Raw genomic sequence first — 10,685 nt, 5'->3', positions numbered from 1 at the left:
AGAAAGATATATATAGATTCAATATATATATATTATCATATATTATATATATTATATATTTTGGAAAGTGAATAGATATACATATATATATATATATATATATATATATATATATATATATATATATATATATATATATATATATGTTATATATATACTGTATATGTGTGTTAAAAGTAATTAACTTACACAACCGCGTGGAACAGAATATTTTCTCACTTCACATCTGGATCAATTGATCTATCAACTGAAAATCAAGGGTGCCACCAACTCAGCCTCACAGGTCATTAAAGAAGACCTGTGGTTCAGTATGGGCCTCGTTTTCAATTGAAAGTCCAAGTTTTGACCTGATGTGAGTCGAAATTCATATATATTGTACAATATATATATATATCTATCTATATGTATATATATATATATATATATATATATATATATATATATATATATATATATATATTATATATATATATATATATATATATATATATATATATATATATATATATATATACTGTATATATATAATTGTATATATATATTTTGTGATACAAACAATGAGAAAAAAATAAACTCACTTCATATTCCTCAACATAATTTTTCATATGTAAATAACTTTTAAAACAACAAAACCCCATTTACTAACTATCTAATAGTCTTAATTCAACAGATCCACAGTCTATTAATTATTTACGTCTATTCTTCGTAATATCATTTTCCAAAAAATAAGAAAGAGCTTAAATGAAAAATAAATGAAGAGAGAGCAACCGTACTTGGCTCTGAATAATAATGTCTGAAAAAAACAAAGGGTGTATTGTAGGGCTTTCCTTTATTGCTGTTTTCCATCTACTTGATAAATGCGCCAATTTGTCTATCCTAGTTTCCCTAGGAGAGAAGAAGAATTGCATGGCCGTGGGCTGAAGATCCATTTAAAAAACAACAGAGGTATTAGGAGCTGAAATGGTTTGGAGATAAAACTGTAATAAATATGAAGACTGTCTGAATAGATTCTCCTCAGAATAGTGAGTGGATGTTTATTTTAGATCTTTCTGTTAAAGCTTTTCCACTTTTGACCTTGAACTGAGCTCATTGTGAATCAGGCAACAATCCTACACATAGACACCTGAGTTATTGGAGAAATGAACGAAAACTTTCTTTATTTTGTAATTAAAAAAGATTTTTTTATTTTTTGAATAAACAAAAATTCTTTTATTTTTTGAATAGCCTGAGGCGGGTATATTTCCCCATTTTCACTTCCCTCACTGTGCTGATGAACATTGAAATGCAAGCACAGCAAACCGGGACTTTCAAGTAAGTTCGATCTGACTAGTTTTTAAATAAAAAAAAAAAAAAACTGAAGATGAATGAGGCTACTCATTAAACTGGTTGACTCTCGAGATCGTGACTTCCCCGAAGTAGTCTTGCGATAGATGGAATAAAATATTAAAGTGATGTTTTATGAAAGAAATAGAAAATGGGAGATAGAAATAGGAAGCGCGAAAGGCTTAAAAAGCATACGAGAATTTACTGGCAAAAAATATAAATAAAATTAATGAAAAAAAAGGCAGTACAAGGGTGTTTGACGGGGAAGGTATCTGTCAGAGTTTATAGGACTAATCTTATTAAACTTAGCCCCTTCTTTTCTCGGGGAAAAAAATCACATTCTGTATTTTCCTAAATATGAACTTCTAATAAGATAAATAAATTTCATAAATTAAATGTTTGACAAAGTATACGCTTTACCGGCTCACAATATTTACCGATTTTAACATTAACGATATTTTAGTAATACGCTTGAAGCAAGCACATAGGAATAAACTATTTGGGAAAATTTGTCATTTTAAACCCAATTTTGTCTTTCGACAGATTTTTTTGATTAACTGTAAATTCTGATACGATTCTGAGGCATCAATATTCTTATAAATAAAGGGCATTCAATAAAACAGCTCTCTAAATAAGGATGACATCTGCAGATTATATTTCATGAGGCTCTAAAGGAACGAAAATGTTCCCAGGCATTTTATTAGAAAATGTGTGTTGACGTTGTCGAATCGTATCTCATGAATTCTTTTGAAGACGGTAACTTGATTTAAGAAGGTCTTACATTTCAAAAGGACGAGAAAGTGATACGGTGTTTAGGCTTTTTGTGAATGCTCTTTCAAGTTTCGTTAGATAATCTAATTATTGTTTTATAAGCAAAATGATGTAGTATGAGAAGCACCGCGAGTACTGTATCTATTTTTACACTAATTTAGTATTTAAAGGATTTCTTTTGATTTTAGATGCATGAAGCTATTTTGTTAACAAATTAGACTTTCTGTTCAGAGAATGTATCCTATTGTTAGGTATATAAGGAAAAATACTACCTACGTTTCTCTGTATAAAAACAAAAATGCAAACACATTTATACACACACACACACACACACACACATGTATATATATACACACATATATATATATATATATATATATATATATATATATATATAAAACTATATATATATATATATATATATATATATATATATATATATATATATATATACATACACAGACACACACACACACACACACACATATATATATATATATATATATATATATATATATATATATATATATATATATATATATATATATATATGTATATACAAGGTGCCCATAAAGTCTCTTTACAATTTGAAAAATATATTACTAAAGCAAATGAACAGACAAATATGTGGATATACAAAATGAGGTTTTTATATTCAACCTTTTTCTGCCAATTTTAATAGCACCTCATATGGCACTCGATTTCTTGCCATGTTCGCTGTAGCAATGCCTTATCAGTGGTGGCAATGGCATCAGTGATCTTTGCTTACGATAAGTGATGTCCCATATCTTTGTTTGATACACGATATCTTTAACAAACCCATAGAAAAGAAGTCCAGGGAGTGGTATCTGAAAAGGTGAACGAGGTGGCCAGAGGAATGGGCATCCCTTGTAATCCACCAGTCTGGAAATTTGTGATTAGGAACCCACCATCTTGCCGGAAAATGATGGTTGGTTGAAGAGAATATTTGGTGCCACATATATTCAGTCAAAAGGTCAAGATAAACATTTGCAGTAATTGTGTCTCGTTGTGAAAAATGGACAATGGTCGATTGCACATGATCCCACAACACTTTCATCTTTGGACTATCTCGGTAAAGTCCCTAGTAACATGGGGATGTTCTGATCCCCAGATTCTCACATTCATAGTATTTAAGATTCTGAAACATGAAAGGCTGCCTCATCCTTAAAACGAACTCTGGCTGGGGAAAGTTTTGTCCTCAGAAATTCGTTCCAGCATGTTAATCTCAAACTCTTTCGTCTTGGTTTATCATTTGCTTGAGTGCCTGTATGGGTTGCACTGTGTAAGCGTGCAATGTAAGTTCCTGTGTAGGCTTTGTGCACTTTGAACGTGGTAGTGATAAGTGTCTGGCAGCAGCAGATGGACTTTATAGGAGAACGATCATAGACTTGTCTTGCACGATCGATGTTTTTCCTCAAAATGTTTCTTTGAGTCGTCCCCTCCTCCTTTATACATTAGTCTGTCTCCATAAATTTGTGCCATACGAATTCGACGGACGTGACGGTAGATCTCTTTCCATTTAGTTCAGAAGTTTGCTGAGTCTGTGTATCTGATTTTGTTTTAATAAACCATGACACATTGTGCCTTTTTCTGAGGGTAGCCATTTTTTGGGTTTCATTTAACAGTACCTACTTTCATCAACAGGATAACTGAAATACACACATGCAATGTGATTAAAACTTTGATAACTGCTGCTGAGTTCATAGAACAAATCTAATTAAGATATCTCATCAATGGCTTTTTGTAATATATTTTTAAATTATCAAGGACTTTATGGACACCTGTATATATATATACTCTATAATATATATCTCTCTATATATCTCTCTCTCTATATATATATATATATATCTCTTCTTATGTTCATTTTAGAATTTTGGTTTTATAAAATACAGTAACATCATAAATGTTTCCATCCATTGATATATCTGTCAATGCAAACAAGTAAGGTGAAAAAGAGGTAAATAACTGACATCAGTAACGATTGGGTTTTTCCAGTCCATACTACTATGAGCCAACCGTTTGTTCTAAATGACGTCATTTAAAAGTCTGAGAATAAATTATCTATACAGTCAAGAGAAACAGCTGGTGTTTTCAATTAAAATGGAAAAATATAGTATCTACCACACGAGAGCATGTGTCACTGGAATGCATCGGGGTGGGGTAGATGGGTTGAAAGTGAGGGGGAGGGGGGTGGATGGGTTGTAATCTCGAGTTGTTAACTGGAACGCGGCGCCGAAAATCCCTTTTATCGGAAAACCTGGACCGGAAGGAGGGAAGAACATTCCCATCCCGATAGGCCGAAGAGGAGGAAAGCTGTTGCGACTGATTCTTTTGTGCTTCCATGTCCCTTCGTTTCTTCTCTCTTTCTCTCCATCACAATCATCATGCCATTGTTTTCTTCCCCCACCCTTTTGCCTTTCAGAGACATGGTTTCTCTGCTGTTATTGCATTTCACTTCGAGTTTTGGGTCTTTATTGTTTTTTTTTTGTTTTACGAAAAAATATACATTCTGTTTTATGTAGCGTCTGAGGCAAGTTTGGAGGAGCATACAAAGTGGGCAATGCTTTGCCACATCTTTTTATAAGATTAGTTTTTTCTTAGCAAAAGAATACTTATTCCAGTCTTTTATTTTCTTGCAAGAAAACTGACGGGAAACAAGCTAGGCTACATCAAACAACCAAACAGTACAGTAGCAGAAGAAATTTAACCGTTCGCCCTCCCGTCACCCAAAAGACCTGGCCTTAAGAAAACCCAGTCAAACTAGTCACAGAGCAATAAGAAAACGCATCAAAGCCTACCGTTTTCCGTTGAATGAATTTCAATATTTTATACAACAGACCCTTTGACGAGCAAAGTTATTTTTCAAAGAGAAATTCCTCTTGCTTCGCATTTTTTGGGGGTAACTATGACATATGCTCTCGACGGAAGAGCCAGTAGTATTCAGAGCGTCCCACTTCGCAATAAAATACCTCCACTTTTTCGGAGCGTGCGAATTTGCATTCTGAGGCGCTCCTTGACTTAGACCACATATCAAGTGGCAAGACCATATTCTTTAACATTGCCACATGCAGGGCTTATTCTTAAGAATTACCAAAGAACAGACCTGCACACAGTTCACGGGATCGCAAATTTCCTCAATCTATAAAATGTTTTATTTTTTCAACTTTCGACTAAACTTGCAGATTTTTGTTATCCACTTTTTTCAGCTCTCCAATCACGCTTCTCATAAAGATTTTGCTTTATCTATTGCGTTTTCTGACTGACCATTGTTGGCTTTCCAGCAGTAAATAAGCAACTAATAGTAAATCACAGGCATGAAAGTGTGTGTGTGTGTTTGTGTGTGTGTCCAAAATAGGTATTGTTACCGGAATGTAAGAATATATGCTCGCATATGCGTATACACACGCAGCATAATTTTTCTCAAGACTACTTTAGAATTAAAAAGAAAGGAATATAGCAAACTTATTCCAAATGATATTGTTGTTACGAACAGTAGATTCGCTGGCGAAAACATAATACCCCTCTTAAACCATTTCGACCTGATTGCACAGATCTCCCCAAAAATTCCACAAATCAGGAAGAAATATCATCGCGTGAAGTGTAATATCCTTCAAGGGAGCAGCTATTCACTCTGACTTGACAATTATGATTATAAAGACACGCCATTTTATGTAGAAAAAAAGACTGGGGGAGAGAAATATTCTTTGGCTTGAATTTCTAAGTCAATGGCCCTGTAGACGTGTTCCACATGAATAGGGTTTATAATAATAATAATAATAATAATAATAATAATAATAATAATAATAATAATAATAATAATAACCTTTGAGGAAGAGCAGGTTATCTACAGAATCCAACTCAATATGCGCTTGTAGAAATCATTTGTTCAAAAGTATAAAAATTGAAACTGTATTTCTCGCTATTTCTGGTTGCATTAGAACCAGATATTCATGAATATGCTGATGGATGAGATGGAAATAAATTAACTTATGTAAGGATAAAACAGTTTAAAATGGGTAATGAAAATGGAAATAATGTAAAGTAAAAATGAGACTGCTGATAACTCAACATATCTTACCATAATTGTTTGTGGGTCATTCACGTGTGCTTGTTGGTCTGAACTGAGAGAGAGAGAGAGAGAGAGAGAGAGAGTAGAGAGAGAGAGAGAACTACTGTACTTGTGCCAAGAAAGTTCGTTAATAGATAGGTTACATTAAAGAAGGTACGGCGCCGTAAGGTCGAAGTTCATGTAACCTTACCAAGACTTTCACCCATAAGTCCTTAACCTCCTTTCCTTCGTTCTCCAGACCATAGACAACTCCCTCGGGAGTCTCTTTGCCAACTCCCGCCTGAGGCGTCTGCGTCTGCCTCAGGCCACGTCCTTCAGGATCTCAGTTATGTACAGACAGAAAGCGCCGTCTGGGATGTGTTGAAATCGACAGTTAACAGACAACTTCCTGTAGGATATCTCAGTGTTTTGGCTGCAGTTCTAAGTGTTAATCGTGTTTATCTTTATCTTCTTTTTCTTTGTTTTTTCCAATTCACATTATATTCTCTGCATTCTTAAGCTCCTCTTCTTCTTCTTCTTCTAATAATAATAATAATAATAATAATAATAATAATAATGGAGTTTAATAATAATAATAATAATAATAATATGAAATGTCTCGGATGGCTTACAAACACCCCAAATACTAATAAAAATTCCAAATGAATAATAAAACAAAAAAATATCAGAATTCACATATGATTGCTCACAGAAAATAAAATCAGTAAGGTCACAGGGAAAATTTTCGTTTCTCAAATTATTTGTTATCCTGAACTTCAGACAAAATGTTATGTAACCACAAAAATATTTAGAAAAACTGAATGAACTCTCTTCATTGATTCGTTTTTATCATAATTATGTTCAACCATTCACTTCATCTCCGGGTGTAGGTGTCTTCATAAGATTCCTTATAACTTCTTTATTTTCATTGTAAGTTCCACAGTTAAATTAACGGAAACAAATCCAGGCCAAAAATTTCCTATTAAAAGTAAAGTAAAGACACGGGGTTTTTGACCCCAAGGAAATTAATGAGAACTGCAGTTAGTCACAGTCAGTTCACCCATTCATTGCATCAACAAGTTACTTTTTTTAAGTTTCAGAAATAAAATTCAAGCCTCATCATAATACGTTGCTTTTTATTCTGTTGATAACTATCGGTTTTATGACGTATTTATCTTTTCCTTTAAGCTTTCCTAGAATAAAAATCAAGCCTCATTATAATACGCGCTTTTATAATTCCTCCAAATTTTACTGGTAACCGTGGCCTTTCTGTTGATAACTATCAGCTCTGTCCTTCACTAACAATATTCTATTTCCTCGAATGCGAAATAGAGCAGCCTTTCCAAAAATTCGTCGTACTCAGGGATCGCTCTTCATTAGACAGAAAGCAAACGTATAATGATTGCGTTTTCAAATGGGGTTCGACCAATATCGTACTCGGACCTGAGGTCATTAAATATTTACATGACTAATATGAGCACAGTATTCGGAGGGATTTCTTATATATCCTCAGAGTACATGATATATCTAAGAGAGAGAGAAGAGAGAGAGAGAGAGAGAGAAGAGAGAGGATGTCCAATCCTTCCGGCTTAGGAATGAATTACTAGTTTTGTTTCTCAATATAGGAAACATAATTTGATGTGAAATCATTTAAAATCCAAACTGTTTCTAGAAGTTCTTTAGCACTGATTGTTACGTATTACGTAGAAAAAAGAAAACAACTAACTTTTCGCTTTCTCTTTAAATCCTTCTACTTTTTCTACTAATTGGTTAGACGATATATATAGATAGAGATATATATATATATATATATATATATATATATATATATATATATATATATATAAGAGATTGATTTAACGGAGTTAAATTCTTGTTATGATAATTTCTTAAAACTTTTGCTTATGAGTCTCCTAGAGTTTATCAATTGTCTTGTAAATGACCCTCTCCGTAGCATAAAAGAGCAATAAGTGGACAATAAAAGCGGGTTAGAGAGAGAGAATAAAAACATTCGATGAGAGAAATCCAAAAGAATTCTACGGGACAGAACATGGACGAAAAAATCTTGTCTAAATCGACAACGAAGCAAGATTGCTCTCCTGAAGCCGCAAAAATTTCCTTTGAAATTTTCGGGCGATTTAAGGAAAACGCTGGAAATTGTATGAACTAAGTTTTTAAAAGAGGCATCTTCGGTGAATACATCATCTCTCTTCTATGTTCATGTTATAGATTTTTTAGACTAAAAGTTCGATAAAAAGACCTTCAAAAGTTATCCTTCTCTCTTCAAGTTATCCTTCTCTCTCTCTCTCTCTCTCTCTAAATCTCCCTCTTCGCTATCCTCTCTCTCATATTACAAATTTCTATCCTATTCCCGACGTTGTTTTATTTAGTAACTATGGTCATGGTGTCGTCTGAAAGATATGCCTGATATAGAGACATGCATCAAGATTACATTTAGCAAATTTGCATATTCTGTTATCAAATTTGCATAGCGGGTTAGCATTCTCGTTGCACAACCTACACATGAAAGTGAACATGACTCACTCAGCATTTGCCAGGTGAGCAAAGCATTTACCTAGCTGTTACTAATTACCATCACTGAAACGGAAAGTATTTGCAAATCTTTTCAAATACGAACCTAGTCATCGATCTTCGTTATGGTGACCGCTTCTTCCCCACTGCTACAAAGCTTGTAATTCTCTGTTCTTCCGTAAGGATAATCAATTTCAGAACAAAAGGATAATTCACTTTGCCCCTGGCTGCATTCCCCCAAAATTACCAGGTGTATTTAAGATTACATCTTCTCTGCTACATTTCTGCAACCATGCACCAGCTACTTTTTATATGAAACCTTTCTTTTAAAATGTTCAAGAGGAATGATAACATTATCTCTATACCCACCTCTACCCTCTATCTTGCCCATTGCAGTGGACTAACACCAGGTAACAAAATTCACTGTTTTAGGTCGGAAAGGTACAGTGATTTCTTTAAAAGTTGGTCTGGACCAATCAAGAAAATCAGTTTACTCTGTGTGATATTATAAAAAATGAAAATTATTTTCACTCTCGAAAAAACTAAAATACGTTTGGGAACAGTGACCGACAACTCCCTCTCACCAACAACTTCTCTGGGCACAGCTGCGATGGTGTTTGACTGGTCCCCTTGAACTGTCACCACATAAAAATAGAAATGAAAAATCGAACTGGTATTTTTTCTAAATTCAGGAGAACACCGGGCCGTCCGGGATTTCCATTTTCGGTGGTAAATCCGTTATATTTCGTCAGAAGCTCTTTGAAATTAGGAACGAGTTGTTACTTCATTTCTTATAAACCTTCTTAGTTAAACGACCGAAGTTCCATTGTCTGAAAATACGTATAATAACAATTTTTCAAATATGGTTATGATTTTAGGTTAAAATTAATAATTTTTCGTTGCTCTGATAACAAAGATAATGAAACATTTTTAGACCCTCCCTTTACAGAAACACAATTTAATATGTGACATGAAATTCTATTCGTTTTACTGTGTGCTTGTTTATAATCACCATTAGTTTTCTTCCCAAAATTAAAAACCCTTCAAATTCATAAAAAATAAAATAATTTTCTTAATATAATTAATAGGGATAAAAAGGTATACGGTATATCATTAAGTATCGTTCATAATACTTTTACCACAATTTTACGTAAAAGGGAGTAATATGCAAAGGTGAGACGAGCAGCTGTTGAAAAGGAAAGATTATTGAAGGATTTGGCATTATAAAAGTTATCACAATTGAAACCAATGTCCAGACATCAAAATGTGTATATTCTTTTAATCTATAAAGAAGTTCAAGTAACACACACACATATCTGAAATTAATTTGAAATTTTTAACATATTTATACTACAGTTCTTTTAATAAATCTTCCTTTTCAAGAGCTCTGCCTTTTCTCCTTAGCTTTCATGTGTACACACACACACACACACACACACATATATATATATATATATATATACTCTATATATATATATATATATATATATATATATATATATATATATATATATATATATATATATATACATAATATATATAAAATATATATATATATATATGTTATATATATATATATATATATATAGGTAAATCCGACGTAACGTTTGCCTCAAAACACCATAAAAACTATGGCGCCCAACCTCTGTCGTACAAACATGATCCTTTGTGGCCCGTATGCTGCCTTTTGTCCGGTTGTTGGATGACAACACTTTTCTTAATTACCAGAGGAACTGAGGTGTTCCTCTTTCCAGTCTCATGCATATTCACTGTTATGAAGCGGGTTCTCGCTGTTGTTCTGATTGTTCTTTATGACACATGCACACGTCGATTTTTTCTGCCGTATGAAATTTATCTTTTTAAAATTTTGTCAAACCTTAATCAGTGAATCTTTGCTGCATGAGTTTTATCCTTTTAGACCTTGTAAAATTTTAAATCCTCGCTATTTTTATTACGTATAAATTTTATCCTCTTCAAAGCTTGTCAA

At 33.1% G+C, this 10,685-nt stretch overlaps 1 long non-coding RNA gene across 2 annotated transcripts in view; it reads right to left on the bottom strand.

The window, feature by feature from the left end:
* The window catches only part of LOC136835210 (uncharacterized), a 429,151-nt gene that overhangs the window by 233,817 nt on the left and 184,649 nt on the right, over positions 1-10,685 (bottom strand). The gene's annotated exons all lie outside the window — the stretch shown is intronic.

Source organism: Macrobrachium rosenbergii, chromosome 55, assembly GCF_040412425.1.
Source record: "Macrobrachium rosenbergii isolate ZJJX-2024 chromosome 55, ASM4041242v1, whole genome shotgun sequence".
Taxonomy (NCBI): Eukaryota; Metazoa; Arthropoda; class Malacostraca; order Decapoda; family Palaemonidae; genus Macrobrachium; species Macrobrachium rosenbergii.
The sequence above is the reverse complement of the archived record's forward strand: the minus strand, read 5'-3'. Positions and strand labels throughout refer to the sequence as shown.